This window comes from Octopus sinensis, linkage group LG5 (genome assembly GCF_006345805.1).
Source record: "Octopus sinensis linkage group LG5, ASM634580v1, whole genome shotgun sequence".
NCBI classification, from domain to species: Eukaryota; Metazoa; Mollusca; class Cephalopoda; order Octopoda; family Octopodidae; genus Octopus; species Octopus sinensis.
The window spans coordinates 39,045,451-39,064,902 of record NC_043001.1 but is presented as its reverse complement, the minus strand read 5'-3'; the positions used below and the strand labels follow the sequence as shown (position 1 = coordinate 39,064,902).

The following is a 19,452-nucleotide window of genomic DNA, read 5'->3' as shown; positions in this document are numbered from 1 at the left end:
AAGTGGGAGAAAAAGAGGAAGAGAATGCAGTGAGAGGTGAACATGGGTGAAGAGAATGCGTTTTAGGAAGATGGTAAATAGCCAGCCATCTCTTCTGTGGGGCTCAACTTCTGAAAGTCACTTTTTACCAGTTCGTTCCACCTCTTCCTAGGCTTTCCTCTTCCACATGTTTTATCCACATGTAGCAACTGGCACTTCTTTATGCTACTGTCCTTACACATATGCATTTGTGTAGCCGTACCAGAGCAGTCTCCTTTTTGCACACTACACCTGATACCTCTTATACTGAATTTTTCTCTCATCACATTTCTGCTTTGTTGTTTATTTATACCAACATTGCACATCCATCTGCGCATGCTGGCTTCATTCCTTCGAACCTTCACATGTCCTCTGCATTCACAGCCCTTTTTTCACTACTGTGTTGTATAGCCATTTGTGCAATCTGTCTTTCACTCTGAGGAAGAGGCCCTTGTTAACAATCAAGAGAATAGCCTTCTGAACTTTCCTCAGTTATTATTCTAGCTACTATGCTTTCAGGGTATCCTCTTTCACTACTAATTAGGTCACCTAGGTAACAAAAATTATCTACTACCTCTAAGAGTACTCCTGAACATTTGAGGAAATCTATTTCCTGTGTGTTCTTAGTATTTATTGTATCTGCACATCTGCCAAACACAGTGAGTACTCTCTCTTGTAACTTTTCTGTGATTTGACTATACCTTTTATGTCTATAGCTTGTAATGGCTACAATGTATGGAATTTCTATCTACACTTTTTCTACATATCAAGCAGGGCTATTTCCCTGTCGAGATTATTAACGTATTTGCTTTCCTGCATACCAAGTCTTTGGGCTATGCTTAGTTAACTTTAAGGCCTTATGATTCCAAGCATTGCTTCCACACCTGATAATACTTTTTTAATGCTACTGTAAATCCAGCCATAAGAACAAGGTCGTCAGGATACAGGAGCTTCCCACATGCAACCAGTCTTAAACTCCTCTGTTGTTGCTTGAAGGACTATGATGAAGAAGTGGGGACTAAGAATCAACCCCTAGTGAACTCCTACCTACCCACTAAATTTATTGCTATATTCATTGCTGACTTCCATACTGACCACCCAATGAGAGCACGACGGGCCCTGTCAAATGTTCTTTCCATGTCAACATATCCTATGTACAGTGGTTTATATTTGACTAAATATTTCTGCAGCTACTTTACTTAGAAGATAGCATCAGCAGTTGTTGCCCTGGGACAAAAACGAATTGTATCTCATCTTTGTTAACTATCTTCTGAATTAGCTGAATTATGACAGTTTTCTGTAACTTTCATGACCTGCTCCAGGAATATCATGCCTCTAATTACTTCTGTCTAAGCCCTTTCCTTTACATTTGTAGCAGTTGTAGGGCATGATACTTTTGTGGACAACCTGATTAACCATACCGAGTGCCATGTAAAAGACACATCTGACTCATTCCAGCATTGTAAATGGACATTAAACGGTGATAATGATGAAGATGATTGTGGTAATTCCTGATTAACCAGGGGATTTCCTTGTCTTTATAGCCTTTATTCCTGTATCTGACTTACAGCTCTCAGTTCAGATACTGAGTCTCTACTAAGTTCACTTCAAAAAGACTCATGCTGGCATAGGTTGGACAGTTTGACCAGAGCTGGCAAGCTGGAGAGTTTCACCAGGCTCTAGTCTAATTTGGCATGGTTTCTATGGCTGGATGGCCTTTCTAGTGCCAACAACAGAGTGTCCTGGGTAATTTTACATGGCACTGGCACAGGACTCTTGCAGGCCAATTCTCTTCACCAGAGGGACCAGTATTAACAATTCTATTGTGGAGCATGGGTCTTCTTCAGTACACCAAGGCACCAAGCATTTCAGTCCTTTGTCATCTTACCCAAAAGGTTTAGCATTCTGAGGTGGTCTTTAGTACCCATGTCTTCCTGGGTGTCCCATTCTGATGTCTTCTGTCTACTTAGGGAGACTGGCACTTCTTTATGGAGTGTCAGCATCATTCTTCATTACATGACCAAACTAATGCAGTCTTCTTCCTTGCACAGAGCATCTAATTCCTCTTATGCTTAACTTCTGTCTCAGTACACTAGCACTCTGTCGAATATGTATGCTTGTATTACACATCCAACAGAGCATTCCAGCCTCATTCCTCTCTAACCTTTGCATGTCCTCTGCATTCAGGGCCTACATCTCACTAGCATGTAGAATGTCTGTGTACATGTGTCATACAATCTTCCTTTCACTTGAAGAGAAAAGCCTTTCATAGCTAACAAATGTAACAGCTCTCTGAATTTCCTCCACCCTATTCTTATTCTAGATATTACACTCTCCGTGCATCCTCCTCCACTCCTAATTTGGTCCTGGTCCTACTATCTCTAATGAGCCACCAGGACTTTTGAGAGAATCAATTTCCTAAGTCTCTATAGCATTTTCAGTGTATGAATATTACCTTCTCTGATAAACTTCCTATTAATCCACTGCACCTCTTGTGTGTCCATAGCTTATACCGGGTACACCATATAGAGTTCTTACCTACACTTTTCTCAGAAATCAAACAGGGACACCTACTTGAAGCAGGGAGTGTCCCGTCTGTTTTCTTGCTTACTGAGGCTCTAGTCTTCACTAAGTTAATCTTAAGGCTCTTAGATTCCAGATTTTGCTTCTACAACTGGAATTTCTCTTCTAGCTCTAATGTGAAGTCTGATATGTGGGTAAGATCATCAGTATATAGTAGTCCCAAGGGCTGCTGGTCTTGAATTTCTCTGTTATGGCCTGGAAGACAACAGTGAAAAGGTGGAGACTAAGGACTGAGCCTTGATGAATTTTTTGCTGGACTCATGGTTAACTCTCACCTTATTGACAGCGTTTCTGTACATAGTCTGTACAACTTTCACCAGCCACTTGTCTATCCCTAGTCTCCTCAGAGCACACCATATCACACAATGAGGTGCTTTATCAAAGGCTTTCTCTAGATCAACAAATGCCAAGTATAATGGTTTATTCTTAGTTAAATACTTCTCTTACAGTTGCTTCACTATGAAAATAGTGTCACGGTGCTTCTCCGTCAGATGAAACTGAGCTGCATTTCATCTAACCTTAATCATGCTCCTAATTAATTGAGCTATAACTCTCTAATTTTCATCACCTGGTCCAGGAGTTTGATAATTAATTACTTCTGTCTAAAGCATCCCCCTTACTGTTGTAGCAGCTAACAATAATGCTGCTACCCCAAACACTAGAATTTACATCTTCCTGAATGACCTAGTTAACTATGCAGGTGACTATCCTGTATCCTATCTTACCAGATATTTTGAGCATCTTAGCTTTTAATTGCCTTGTCTACCATACTGCTGACCACTAGGACAGCTGGTCCCTCTGTTGGTTTCACTTGAGGGAGACTCCCTTTATCACATCCATTCTCTACATTCAACAGTTTTGCATAGTAACTTTTCCACACCTCTTTCTTGTCTACATCATTAAATGTAAGCATACCATTATCCATCTGCACACACTTGCACAATATCTTGATTCTCACTGACACTCTGTTTGGTAATTTGGAGCACTTCAAATCTCTTATCTTCCCATTGTAGTACATTGGCAAATCTCTTCTTTTCTGCTTATACTATAGCTAGATAAACCTGATGTCTAGCTTCCCTTTTAGCTTTCTAATATGAGTAATTGCTACCCCCACCCTTTTATCCCATTCTTCATAGACCTATCTCTTCTCTTTTATGGTCCTGTCAACATTACTGTCCACCACCACATCACCTTGGCCTGGCAGAGGCTTTGCTCCAACCACAGATTTGGTCTGTTGCTCTTAGTAGATTGTCTCGTAGGAACTTCTAGTTGTCTTGTATGTTATATGTCTCTATCTCTTCCCCCTTCTCATCAAAGGCTTCATTAAGGATATCTAAATCTCTGTCCTTTTGGAAGATCCTTGAGATTCTACAACATCCTTTTCTATATTGGCTTGCATCTCTGGATCTTTAGATCAGTGATCTTATGATTGGCAGGTTTTCTGAACTTGGTGTTGCAGACTGGTAAGCCATGAGCATCACAAAACATCAGTAACCTTGTCCCCTCCTCAGTTCTGGAACTAAAACCACAGCTTCCATGCTCACCATGAAATTCATTGGAGTGCTGTCCAACATGTCAATTGAAGACTCATACAATGATGTGAATGTTATCATCTTTCATTGTCAAGGTAGTCTGCAGATGTGGCCTTTCTGAGTATGTGAGTTTGATGTGGAACATATGCAGAGATCACTGACACAATTACATCAACCAAGGTTATTCTTAGCTTAATAATCCTTAATCCTATCACACTACTTCAGTCACCTTATACTTCATTCCTCTGCTAATAGAATACCCATACTACTTAGTCTGTCTTTGTTGCCCTCTCAGAAAAATTTGTATCTGTGCCCCTTTGCCTGTAAGCAGTCTAGCTAAGGCTCCCTTCATTGTACCTCTTGGACACAACATATGAGGTCTGATCAATAAGTATCCGGACTTTTACCATAGTAACAAAGCTAAAGCACGCAGAGTGAAGTGCTTGGCACAGACTGACCTTGTCCTCTGTTGTGCATTTACACTAAGTTTTAACATTCTAGCTTACGTCTGCTGTTTACAGCAGTGCTTCAAAGTAATGTGTGATCGTCACATTGACCATAACAGAGAAAGATGCCATGGCGATACCTACTCAGAAGCCTATGCAAAGCTGCAGAAAGTGTATGGAAAGGAGTGTATGATCCGCACACAAGTATACAAGTGGTTCAGACGTATCCAAGATGGCCAAAAAAATGTCGATAATGATGAATGTTCTGGGACACCTGCAACAAGCAGAACTGAGAAAAACATCGCAGATGGGCATGCAGCTGTGAGGGGAAATTGTCAAATCACCATCCACGAGTCATCAGATGAACAGGTTAATTATGGTTCAGTTCAGTCCATTATTACTGAAGATTTGGGTATAATAAAAATATAATAATAATGAACTTATTGTATACAGTGCTCAGGTGCACCACAACTTGTCAGAAAGTGCATATAAAGTACATGCAGTAATGCAGAAATGTCTGGAAAGAGAACAATGTATGAGTCAGATACATGCTTGTGTGTGTATGGAGGGGAGAAAATCAAGTGTAGTGTTGGCGAATCTCAGGAAGCATGGAAGTTTTGAAGGATGCAGTGCTCCGACAACTAACAACTGATGCCGGCAGTTTGTTCCATGCTTCAGCAACTCTCAGCATGAAAAAATGCTTCCTGAAGTCATGAGACGCATATCTACCAAGTTTGTGCCAAAACTGCTTTCAGCTAACCAAAAGGACACTGAGATTTTAGTTGCATAAAATCTCCTCGTTTGTGTCAAGAATGATGAAAACTTCTTTAAAATTTTGCATAGGCCTCTGAAAATTGAATAGGCTTTTGAGCAGGCCGATGTGATGAACATACACTACACACATTACTTCCAAACACTACTGTAAACTGTAGAAGTGAGCTAGAACATCAAAACTTAGTGCACATGCATAGTGGAGTTAAAGGTGCCTAGCAGTTTCACTCTGCATGCTGTAGCTTTGTTATTATGACAACAGTCCAGATACTTATTGATCAGACCTGTCTCTGCATCTGTAGAACTAAGGAGTCTTGAAGAATGCTTTCAGTTAATCATCATCATCATCATCATCATCATTTAGCGTCCGTTTTCCTTGCTAGCATGGGTTGGACGGTTTAACTGGGGTCTGTGAAGCCGGAAGGCTTCATCAGGCCCAGTCAGATTTGGCAGTGTTTCTACGGCTGGATGCCCTTCCTAACGCCAACCACTCCGCGAGTGTAGTGGGTGTTTTTTACGTGCCACCTGCACAGGTGCCAGACAGAGCTGGCACAACGGCCACGAACGGATGGTGCTTTTACGTGTCACCGGCACGGGGCCAGCCGAGGCTGGCAATGAACACGATCGGATGGTGCTTTTACATGCCTCCGACACAGGGCCAGACAGAGCTGGCAAACGGCCACGAACGGACGGTGCTTTTACGTGTCACCGGCACGGGGGCCAGCCGAGGTTGGCAACGAACACGAACAGATGGTGCTTTTACGTGTCACCGGCACGGGGGCCAGCCGAGGCTGGCAACGAACACGGGCGGATGGTGCTTTTGTGTGTCACCGACACGGGGCCAGACAGAGCTGGCAAACGGCCACGAACGGACGGTGCTTTTACGTGTCACCGGCACGGGGGCCAGCCGAGGCTGGCAACGAACACGAACGGATGGTGCTTTTACGTGTCACCGGCACGGGGGCCAGCCGAGGCTGGCAACGAACACGAGCGGATGGTGCTTTTACGTGTCACCGGCACGGGGCCAGACAGAGCTGGCAAACGGCCATGAACGGACGGTGCTTTTACGTGTCACCGGCACGGGGGCCAGCCGAGGCTGGCAACGAACACGTACGGATGGTGCTTTTACGTGCCACCGACACGGGGGCCAGACAGAGCTGGCAAACGGCCATGAGTGAATGGTGCTTTTACGTATCATCGACATGGGTGCCAGACGAGGCTGGCAGCGGACACGGATATATGATTTGATTTTGATTGTTCTCACTGGTCTTGCCGGGTCTTCTCACGCACAGCATACTTCCACAGGTCTCGGTCTCTGGTCATTTCCTTGGTGAGACCTAGAGTTCGAAGGTCGTGCTTCACCACCTCGACCCAGGTTTTCCTGGGTCTACCTCTTCCACAGGTCCCCTCAACTGCCAGGGTGTGGCACTTTTTCACACACCTATCTTCGTCCATTCTCGCCACATGACCATACCAGCGCAAACGTCTCTCTTGCACACAACATCTGATGCCTCTTAGGCCCAACTTTTCTCTCAAGGTACTTACACTATGTCGACTATGAACACTGACATTACACATCCAACAGAGCATACTAGCTTCATTTCTTGCGAGCTTACGTAAATCCGAAAGAGAAAAATTTTGGGTGTCAAATGCCTAGAGGCTGCAGTTCCTTGTGTTTAGTGTCAAAAATAATGTTACAATTGCAGTTTTAATTTCCTTCAGTGCTGGAAAGCCTTCATTAAAGTGTATGCACATACATTACAAATATGTTTCATACTTCTGTGTACATGCTCATGGGTCAAAAAAATGTAATAAAAGATATAAACAATGCGTTTATGCATATGCTTGAGTCGCTTTTGCAGAGGTGATGGTGAGTAGTGAGTGGGTATTAGAAATGGATTCAGTTGATATTGCGTGATAGAATATTCCACCATAAAATTTACCAATCTAATTTGAAATTAATTTGTCAGTCAGTAGAGAGATGAAATATTCATTATCCAAGATCTGAAATAAATGTATATTTTCATAGAGCAAGACAGAGAAGTTAGGTTTGGTAGCAGTTTGAAGTTATTTACCTATTGATATTGAAAATAAAGAAATTTCAATCATTCAACCACATAAGGAAAGAGAAAGTGGGATAGAATTTGATATAAGCTTGAAATTTCACAATGGAAGGCCAATACAAGTTCTTTTAGTTTTTGTATTGAATTGGCTGCTGTGATGTCATAAATTTTGCTGACATTAGTATTTCTAGGATACCTTCTGAAAATACCAAAACTGGTCAGTGAATCTGCTACTTTGTGTGTGTGATTTCTTAATTAGCCTAAAAATATTGCATGGCACTTGAAAATATGCATATAACTTAGTATCAAATTGCTAAAAAGAAAATGCACTTAAAGCATTAATAGGCAGCATACACATGGATGCAATTTCCATACCAGAAAACAAAGTTTGAAAGGGTTGGAATATGATGGCAGACCTCCAAAATTTAAAGAATGCATGAATATAGAAAAGCTCCAAAAATTTGTTACAAGTATTAAAAAGGAAAATCACAAACTTTCATTATCACAACTTTTACCATTTTGAGAAAACTTTAAAAGAAATAACAGAGGATGGGGGAAAGGGGTTTATATTTACACTCACCCACCCTGGTGAAGAGTAGGGTTTACTTAGGTATTTTTTGCATTAAAAAAAACATTCCATCTGCTTATAAATGAGGATGAAAATTTATTTACTCTATTCCATGATCAAGAAGAAATTGCTCTTAAACTGGATATTTTCCAGATTGGTTTGTGTCTCCAAGTCCTTTTAACTCTCCAAGTCTGAAGTTGTTACCTGCTACATCATTATCAACATCGCCATCATTACTTGATATATGTTTTCCATGTTTAACAAGAGCTGGTAAATCAGAGGGCTACACCAGGCTCCCATCTTCTATTTTGGCATAGTTTCTACAGTTGGATGCCCTTCATAATGCCAATCACTTTACAAAATGTACTAGGAGCTTTTAATTTGGTTTCAGCATGGGTTTTTTTTTTATGTGGTGCCAGCATGGATGCTTTATTCATAGTGCCAGCACAGATGCTTTTCATGTGGCACCAGCACCCATAGCATTGCCAAGTAGCTTGCAAGACAAGACCATCTCAGTTGAGAGAAGGAGAGGTATGAAGAGAAGTGGCCATGTGCCAGGTGATAAGTGGAAGTATGACATTGGGACTGGGATAGCTGTCTTACAACAGAGATGATACTTGGTAACCCAGTAGGACAATAAAGGGGAGGTAAATGGGAGTAGAAGAGAGAAAGATATAGACAGTCAGAGAGAGAGAGAGAGGGAACCTATCCAAAGAGAATAATGGTGAGGGGTGATATAAGGATATAACAAGTAATGGTGAGAAGAACTGGAGAGGCCTGCAGCAGATGGTGGGGTTGTTAGGGAGGTGGATTGTGGGTGGTTTTTGTCAGAGGATAGAATTATGTGTGTATGTGAAGGTTGAGCTATGGTTGTAAAAGGTATGCCTGTATATATAGATGACCATTATGTTATTTAGCTTAATATGTCTCCTCAAGCACAACAAACCACTAGAAGTCTTGCTCCTTTGTTATCTTCTCAAAGAGTGTCTACCTCTGTAGATCATTTCTCACCAGCTTGTCCCTTGTCTTTCTGGTCTTACCCCTATTATAGGTTTCCTGCACAGACAGAGATTAGAACTTCTTTATGCAGCTGTCCTCATCCATTACAGTGCAGCCTTCTCTCTTCCATACTATTCTTCTCTCTTCCATACTATTCTTCTCTCTTCAATACTTTTATACCTAGATTTTCTCATAAATCATTTACACTCTGTCATATATGCACGCTAACATTACCCATCCGGTGGAATAGGCTGACTTCATTTCTTTCAAGTCTTTGCATGTTCTCTGTAGTCATAACTCATATTTCACTGCCATGTAGCATAGCTCTTTTTTACCAACAAGGGTAGCAGCTCTCTGGATATTGCCCAGTCTGTTCTTATTCTAACACCTATGCCTTCAGAGCTTCCTCCTCCACCATTAATTTGGTTACCTAGGTAACAGAAACTATCTATTACTTCTACAGACCCTTCTAACATTTGAGAGAGTCTGTTTTCTGTACCCGCACATTTACCACACACAAAGACTACTTTCTCTGTTAATCTTCCTGTAATATTGCTGCACCTCTTATGTGTCCATAGCTATCACTGGGCATCCCATATGGAGTTTCTATCAACAACTTTCCTTCATATTGAGTAGGACTATCGCCCTAAAGGGATTAGTGAGTTTTCCAATTTACCAAGACCTTGGCTATTGCTAAATTAACTCTAAGGCCCTTTGCTTCCACACCTGAAATTTCTTCCCTAATTCTGTAGTGATTCAACAGTAAGAACAAGATCATCATTGCAGAAGAACACCAAAGGGCAGCCAGTTTTCAGTTTCTTTGTTATGGTCTAGAAGACTATGATACACAAGAGGAGGTTGTGTACCATTCCTTGGCGAACTCCTACCTTTACCCTAAATTCCTTGCTATATTCTTTGCTAACTCTCACCTTACTATCAGTGTCCTTGTACATGGCTTTCACAACGACCACTCGTTTATCCTTAGCTTCCACATTGACTACCAGATAAGGGAGCAGGAGACCCTGTCCAAGTTTTTCTCCATGTCAACAAAAGCCAAGTACAAAAGTTTATTTTCAGCTAAATATTTCTGAAGTTGCCTCTCCAGGAAGATAGTATTGGTAAGGCTTTTTCCTGGCACAAAACTGAACTGCATCACATCTAAGCTAACTCTTTTCCTGATTAATTATGACCCTTCTTGTAACATTCATCACCTGGCCCAGCAATTTAATACTTCTCTAATTATTTCTGTCTAAGGTGTCACCCTTACCTTTCTAGCAGTTGACTATAATGTTACGACACCAGTCTTTGGGTGGCATGACTTCCTTGTGGACAACCTGATTATCTATACAGGTGACTAGGTCATACCCCACTCTACTAGATGTTTTAAACATCTTGGCAGTGATTCCTGATGGGCTAGAGGCTTTCCTTGTCTCTATATCATTAAATTCTTTATCTACCAGGCTACTATTGATTCAGATAGCTTATCTGTGTTGGGTCGACATGAGGTAGACTCTCCTTCTCTCACTTATTCTGTAATGTTGTAGGATCTTTAAGCTGCCAGACCCTTCACCTTCATGCCGGTCATCTTCTGGACATCCACTTAGCCCTGATCCTGAAGTCACTAACTACCAGTCTATGTTGTGGGGTACCTTCTTTGCCTGTGAAGGTTTTGACATTTATAAGCAGCCATCTTTCCCTTTATCTGGTGAGGATGTTATCAATTTGGCTAGTGTGTCTTCCAGAACTGTAGGTGACTAGGTGACTGGCAGGTTTTCTGAGGTTAGTATTGCAAACCATAAGATCATGTACGCCATGGAAGCCCCCTGTATGTTGTCCAACATGTCCATTGAAGTCACCAGCCACAAAGAGAAGGTCCCTATCATTCATCAACAAGGTAGTCTGCAAGAGGGTGTCATAGAATCAGTCTTTCTGTCCATCGAGGGGCATAGGCCGAGATAATGGTTGCTAACCCATGATGAAGCACTAATTTAATCTGAAGTATTCTGTCGCATACTCTGACTACCTCAATTACCTTATCCACCGATTTCTCCACAAGAAGTATACCCACGCCCCTGACTCCGTCAGTGTTCCCTGCCCAGAAAAATATTGTACTTGTGTTCTTTGCCTGTGAGGAACCTAGCGGAATCTCCTCTCCACCTTACTTCTTGGATGCAGCACATAGCATCTCAACAATCTCACCAGACCTACCTTTCAGTGCGCCGATGTTGAGAGTGCCAACCCTGAGGGTGTGGGACATATGGGTCCTTGAGACCCTGGGACTGGGGACAGCAGCGTCATGTACCTGAAAAGAGAGCTTGCAATTGGCAGAATTCATAAAACAATAGCCTTAAGTTCAACCTGCATAAACTACACTATCATATTTTTGCACTATCATAGTAGGGGTGGGAATGGCGTAAAGCCTTTAGAAGTGTTCATGGGAGACAACCAAAAGATGACAAAGAATAGGAACTTCTAGTACAGGTGGAGGAGGTGGGAGGGTGGTCGTACCACAAACTAGCAAATTTGCACAAGAACATCTTCTGGATACGTATTCTTTCGGCGGAGGTATTAAAAATTGAGTAGGGGAATCCGAGTGTGTGCACTAGTTTATATAGGGTGACGTTGGAGGAAGTCTTGGTAAGGCGAGTGGTAAACAAAAGAGAGAGAGACACTCAGACAGAGTGAGGCCAAGAGAGAGAGGTGGTCAGAACACAAGGGAGAAAATTATTCTTTCAGGATTCGTGTGGCATAGTTAAATTTAACGAGACAGCAAATGTTGATAATAGTAAAAAGAATTGAAGAATCTGAGAGCCAATCTAAGACAAAATTAGGGAAATAAGTGACTGTGTGATAAACTTTAATAGATGAATGAAAGAATATGTTGCAGTTAAGGAAATGCGTGAACTAAGGTTATCTTAAGGCAACAACAAGGAAGACGAAACTATTGAAACTATATTTACATGATGACATGGTACTGAAATAGAAGGAATAATGAAAAGAACTAATAAGGGGTTTATGATATGTGCAGAAATAGAAGAGTAGATGACAGGTTTGAAAAGACAAAACTTCTTATCTGAGCATCATCAAGGATTCGTAATTTTCAGCTGAGATATTTAAATCGAGAAGGGGAGTCAGAGTGCATGCGCTAGTTTATATAGGATGGTGGTGGAGGAAGTCTTGGCAAGGCGAGTGGTAATCGAAAGAGAGAGAGAGAAAAAGACAGAGTGAGGCTGAGAGAGAGAGACAGAGTGAGACAGAGAGAGAGAGAGAGAGAGAGAGTGGGTAGTGATGGTCAGAACACGAGGGATGATAAAAAATACACAGTATGTTGAATGATATATTCAACTTTTGCAAAGTGGTCAACATTTGGATCCATTGCTTTGAAACTGGTAAGAGTTTTATTCAATTGCGAAAAGGAATCAATAAACACTTCACTGTGAATTTCTTTTCTGGTTCATCGTCTTCTTTCTCACTTTTTCTTCTGCTGCTCTGTGTGCTTCCAATTCAATCTCTGCAACTGAGTGAGAGACAGTGACAGGCAGTGGATGCCTGGGTTTGAGGGAGACCTGTATTATCAGATGCTGCCATGGTTATCATATGCACAACTGCCCAAAGTCCAAAACTTGATTTTGTATTTTATTTATTTTTTGTGGTTATAAGTGCAGATTGTCATAAGTCACATAGGTTATAAGTTGAGGAGAAGGTGTATTAGGTAGGTCATCAAGATGCAATAACCATGCCAAAGCAGACAATGGAGGTTGGTGCAGTCCTCTGGCTTACCAGCTCCTGTCAAACCATCGCACACATGGAAGACAGATGTTAAATTTTGATGTTGATAATGATGATATATAATACTTACATATACATATATATATATCTCACCTAGGGACATCCTCATCAAGAAATTTGATGAGATGAAGGCGGATCTACAGTCCTCAGACTTAGGAGGTAGCTGGAAATTCATACAGGACAGCTTACTGAGTGCCTCAGACCAAGTTTGCAGACAGTGCAAGTCCTTTCCAGACCTAGAGTTTTGTGGTGGTGGAATAATACGGTAGACAAGGCTATGAGAACAAAGAAACAAGCTTGGAAAGCCTGGAAGAGTGGTGGTAGCAGATAGCCAAAAGGGAGGCTTGCGACAGTTAGACTTAGACAAGGGAGAAGCAGAAAAGAAGTTTTCCCATGTCCAGGCATGTGAGGACCAAAGAACTGAGGTATTTCAGTTTGCAAGTCAGTGTGTAAGAGAAAATTGTGATGTCACAGGAGAGAAATGTGTCCATATGGATGATGGTGCACTTGCTTTTAATGATTCAGAAAAGAAAGAGGCTGGGAGAAGCCATTATGGAAGACTGCTGAATGTGGGGAATGAATGAGAGAAGAGCCTGCCAAATGTTGATCCAGTAGAGGGACCAGCTATCGAAATAGAGAGCACCCTGGTAGATAAAGCAATTAAGGATATGAAGCCAGGAAAATCCCCTTGCCAATCAGGAATCACTGCTGAGATGCTTAAAACATCTTGTGGTGTGGACTATGGCCTCATCACTCGTATTGTAAGCCAGGTGGTTCATGATGGAGTCATACCCAATGACTGGTGCAACAGCACCATAGTCAACTTCTACAAAGGTAAAGGTGATGCTTTTGATAGAAATAACTACAGGGGTATCAAACTGCAGGATCAGGTGATGAAGGTCATAGAGAGGGTCATAGCCCAACTAATTAGAGAGAGAGTCTGGTTAAATGAGATGCAGTTCGGTTTTGTTCTGGGTAGATGCACCACTGATGCTATATTCCTGGTACCGCAACTGCAGGAGAAGTACATAGCCAAGATATATTTGGCTTTTGTGAAGTTGGAGAAAGCCTTTGACAGGGTTCCCAATCCCTTATCTGGTGGGCAATGTAGAAACTGGAGATTGACAGATAGTTAATAAGGGCTGTATAACCCTATACAGAGGTGCCGTTAGTAGGGTTAGGATTGGAAATGAGTATAATGAAGAATTCTGGGTAGAAGTGGGAGCTCACCAAGGATCAGCCCTCAGCTCCCTCTTATTCATCATAGTCCTCCAGGCAATAACAGAGGAATTCAAGACAGGTTGCCTCTGGGAACTCCTCTATGCTAATGACCTGGCCCTCATAGCAGAATCACTACCAGAACTACAGAAGAAACTTCAAGTGTGGAAGCAAGGTTTAGAATCGAAGGGCCTTAGAGTCAATGTTGTAAAGACCAAAATCCTAGTATGTAGGAAGGCGACCACATCACACACCCCCTCTGGTAGGTGGCCCTGCTTGATCTGTAGAAAAGGTGTAGGTAGAAACTTCATAAGATGTACCCAGTGTAAGCTATGGACACATAAGGAGTGTAGCAAAATCAAAGGGAGATTAACCAGGAAGATAGCTTTCACATGCCAAGGGGAGAAATTAGAAGTAGTTAATAGCTTCTGCTACCTAGGTGATCAAGTTTGTAGTGGGGAGTGGATGCATAGAGAATGTTACCACTAGAATAAGAATAGCCTGGGCAAAGTTCAGAAAGCTTCTACTCCTACTGGTGACAAAGGGCCTCTCACTCAGAGTGAAAGGTAGATTGTACGATGCATGTGTGCAACATGACATGTTTCATGGCAGTAAAACATGTGCTGTGACTGCTGAAGACATGCATAGGCTTGAAAGAAATGAAGCTAGCATGATCCACTGGATGTGTAATGTCAGTGTGCACGCAGGACAGTGTAAGCACCCTGAGAGATATGTTAGATATAAGAAGCATCGGATGTGCATGCAAGAGAGACGTTTGCATTGGTATGGTCATGCACTATGGATGGACAAGAATAGCTGTGTGAAGTGCCACTCCCAAACAGTGGAAGGAATCCAGAGTAGAGAGAGACCCAGGAAGACATGGGATGAGGTGGTGAAGCATGATCATCGAACGTTGGGCCTCACAGACTGAGACCTCTGGTGGTATGCTGTGACTGAGAAGACCCGGCAAATAAAGTGAGTCCACAGCTGTAACCTACACCAGTGTCGCATAATCAGCCCACTCAAAAGTATCTTGGATTGTAGGGCGACACACCATGCCTGAGGAGACCTATTGAGTCAAGTACATCAACATCAACAGCAATATCAAAATCAAGTCAAATGGAAATTGTAGTTGTGTACCTCGTGCTGGTATCACATAAAAAGCACCATCCAAACATTGCCGATGCCAGTGCCGCTTTGACTGGCTTCTGTGCTGGTGGCATGTAAAAAGCACCATTCGATCATGTTCGATACCAGCTCCTCTAGCCCCTGTGCCAGTGGCACATAAAAAGCACCCACTACAATCTCAGAGTGGTTGGTGTTAGGAAGGGCATCCAGCTGTAGAAACACTACCGGATCAGATTCAGGCCTGGTGCAGCCTCCTAACTTCCCAGACCCCAGTCGAACCGTCCAACCCATGCTAGCATGGAAAATAGACATGAAACGATGATGATGATGAGGATGATATATATAAATAAAGTTAACAATTGAAAATTGGAATATTAATTATTTATTTATTCTCATATCTATAAAATTCATAAGATATAGACATTAATAAATAGATAAAATATCTGACACATGTTTCAGCTGATTTACCAAGAACATATCCAAGTTCCTAGCTACACTATTTGATAATCATATGTGTGTTGTGTGTTTGTGTGTGTGTGTGTGTGTGTAGATAAATAGATAGATTTTTTTTATTTAAAGTGCACCATATATGTATTGCAGTGCTATAATAATTTCATATGTTGAGAAATACTCAAGCATACTCTTCAGGTACAAACCACATGCTAAAAAACATTGAATAATCGAAGAAACACATAAAAACTGAGAAGGCTGTAAATAGAAAACACAGAAAATAAAAAATGAAAAATACAAAAACGCAAACACAAAAGCTAAAAAAATATGAAATGTAAAAAGTGAAAAGGTGAAATAGCTATCCTCTTTAGACCTTCAGTGATAAGGTTGGAAAAACATCAAGTTAGTCAGGAATATGCAGAATTTCTAATTCTTCAAAATAATTTTAGTTTTTGTGTTTTCTGTTTTTCATTTTCCACTTTTTGCATTTTCTGTATGCTGCCTTTTCAGTTTTTTCATGTTTCTGTTATTATTCATTTCCTTTTGGTTCATTATGATATGTAGTTTGCACCTGAAGAATATGTCTGAATATTTCTCAACATATGAAACTATTAGTTGTGCTTAAATATATGCATTGTGTTCTTTAAATAAGTGATATTTATTTCTCACCTGATGGAGTACTTTTTTGTTGAACTTTCAATCATGGAACAGTACACTATATATATATCTTAATATATAAAACAGAGTTTGTGTGTGCGAGTGTGTGTGTGCATATATTCCATATGAATTTGAAAACTGAGTTGATGATTTTGATGTGTGCGGTATCAAAAAACTCAATAATCTTTCGGTTACCAAATAAAGTACGTTTTTTGCACAAGTACTATTTCTTACTACAAAAATAACCTTGAAAACAAGGTCAGGTTGCACAATTGGGAAGTCTTTAGCTAAGGGAGGTAACGCTGCCAGAACAATCTATGTCTTAGGACATAATGAGAAAATGTTTAACATACATGGAGTTATACAAGGGAATGAAACTTTGAAGATATACCATCGACTTTATTAGTATTATTTAGTAGGTAATCTTTTAATGTGAAGTATGTCTATCTGTGGTTTGTTTAGTCCAGAGTTGCCTCTGATGTAGCAGACCCATCGCATTTTTTTTTCTTTTTTACTTCCTGAAACACTGTAATCTTTTGATGAAAGGTTGTGTTTTAAGAGAGATTTGGCTGCTATTTGTAGCAGCTCAAGTTATCACAGACACACCACTGTGTGTGTGTTTTGTTGTGGTGAAAAAATACTTTTTCTTGGAATATTTTGCACCATAATTTTTAAAGAAATCTGGACATCTTTCTTACTGCTAACCATTCAACTTCAAATTACAATTGTTAATTGTTGGAAGTCAAGTAGACTGAGATGTACATATTCTATTATTGTATTGAATGGAAGTTCAATGCGAAGTTTTGAACTCATTATCTTGTCGTTAGTAATCTATTGCCTTAAATTTGAAGCCATTAAGTCTTTAAACATTATTTTACTTGGTTTAGTCTTTTGACAGTCGCTATGATGGGTTATCACCTTCAAAAATTTAATTGATCATACTGACCTCAGTACATATTTCAATGTGACATTTATTTTATAGATCTCTGCTTGATGAACTGCTAACTTTGAGATATAGTGGGACACAATACTCTATTTAACTACAAATGTAAACAGACACACACACACATATTAGGTGCAAGAATAACTGTTGTTGAGAAGTTTGCTTCCCAACCACATGTTTCCATATTCAGTCCCTCTCTAGGTGGCTTGGGCAAGTGTTTTCACCCACTACACTCTCGGAATGGTTGGCGTTAGGAAGGGCATCCAGCTCTAGAAACTCTGCCAGATCAGATTGGAGTCTGGTGCAGCCATCTGGTTTGCCAGTCCCCAGTCAAATCATCTAACCCATGCCAGCATAGAAAGCAGACGTTAAATGATGATGATGATGATAATATATATATATTAACATACAGACATTATTTATTCAAAGATATTCAAATTCATGTAGAGAAAGTCCTGCCTATAGCTGTTTCCACACCCAATCAGTTCAATTACAGAAATAAAATACTTTAATTAAAATCCCCATATTTGAAACCAGTCAATTGGGAGAATTTTGAAAAGGAAGTTACACTTCGACATGTAGGTTAACCTATGACAAACTCTGATGTGTGTGTTTTCTTAAATGCAGATATTCCTTAAAAAACCATTACTACCATATGTATGAATAAACACATTCAATATATTTGAGTGTGTGCAAATATGATGCATAATAGTTTATTGATGGTGGTATAGTAGTTAAGATGTAGATATTATAGAGAGATAAAGAAAGAGATAAAGACGAGTGTATGGGGAAGAATGGTACACACACACACACACATACACATATATATATATATATATATATATATATATATATATATATATATATATACATATATACTTATATATATATATATGTGTGTGTATAGATAGATAGATTGATAGATAGACAGACAGACAGACAGATATACATATGTGTATACCTAAACATACATACACATTTACATACATGGATATACCCACATACATATATATATACAGTGACCTGCTAAAGTTTGCAATTCACAGTTAAAAATCCAAGTTTACATATAATGCAGGTTAATGAAATTTCCACCATTTATGAAGTTTTTGTAATAAATTCAATGCAACAATCAGAATTACATAATAATGAACAAAAGAAAGTTGAAATATGGAAAAAAGTTGAAATTCAAAACAAAAGTTTACAACACATTTAACTCACTTGAATAATTTTTCATGTATTTTGAATAAAAATGATTTTGTTTCTCAAAATATCCATAGTGTTCTAGAAGATTTGGGAAGTTTTGTTTGTGAATATTTATAGCCATTGCATCATTTCTGACATCAGTTCTGGGTAAAAATAAACAAATTGTTTAAGACCTTTATGAGCGTATTGTTGACCTTCACAAGAGTGGCAGTGGGTACAGAAAGGTCTCTGCACAGCTTAATGTGCAACTGAGTTCAGTTGGTATGCTAATGCATAACTGGAAATCTCTCTCTAGTCTGTTCAAGTCACCCATGTAAGTTAGCAGAGCATACAGCAAGAAAACTTACAAGGACAGCTAGTAATAGAGCACAAACCACACTCAAGGAGCTGCAGGAAGATCTGGAATCATGTGAAGTTTATGTGAGCAAAGATATAATTAGTATATCACTTTGTTATTAGGATCACTTTTCTCCTTCTCCAAGAAAGACTCCATTGTTTAAGAAATGTCACTTTAAATTTCATTTTGCCTTTGCAAAGAGACATTTAAGTAAACCGGTTACATATTGGGAAAATGTAGTGTGGTCTGACGAAACTAATATTGAGCTTCTCAGCAGAAACTCAATAAACAAGGTTTGGAGAGAGAACAGCATAGAGAACCTGCCAGAGAATACTTTCTGTTCAGTCAAATTCAGAGGTGGATCAGTAATGGTATGGACTTGTTTTTGCTAATCAGGTGTTGGTAGAATGGAAGTAGTAAAAAGAACAATGGATGGTCAAAAATATAGGGAGATTTTAGAGTGATGTTTAATACCTAGTGCATATTCCCTAAACTTGGAACGAGGATGGGCCTTTCAACATGATAACGATTCAAAGCACACAGCAAAGCTGAGCAAGTATTAGTTGGAAACAAATGGGATTAATGCTTTGGAATGGAGAAGTCAATCTCCAGACTATAATCCAATCAAAAATCTGTGGTAAAAATTGAAACTCAGAGTTCAAAAAGAAATCCATGTAACTTACAAGAATTGAAAAGAATTTTGGAATGGGGGAAAATAGGCCCCGCCACATGTAAAAAGTATTTAGG

The 19,452-nt window shown here is 40.1% G+C and overlaps 1 protein-coding gene across 1 annotated transcript in view; it reads left to right on the top strand.

The window, feature by feature from the left end:
• The window catches only part of LOC115212114, a 556,559-nt gene that overhangs the window by 105,027 nt on the left and 432,080 nt on the right, over nucleotides 1-19,452 (top strand). The gene's annotated exons all lie outside the window — the stretch shown is intronic.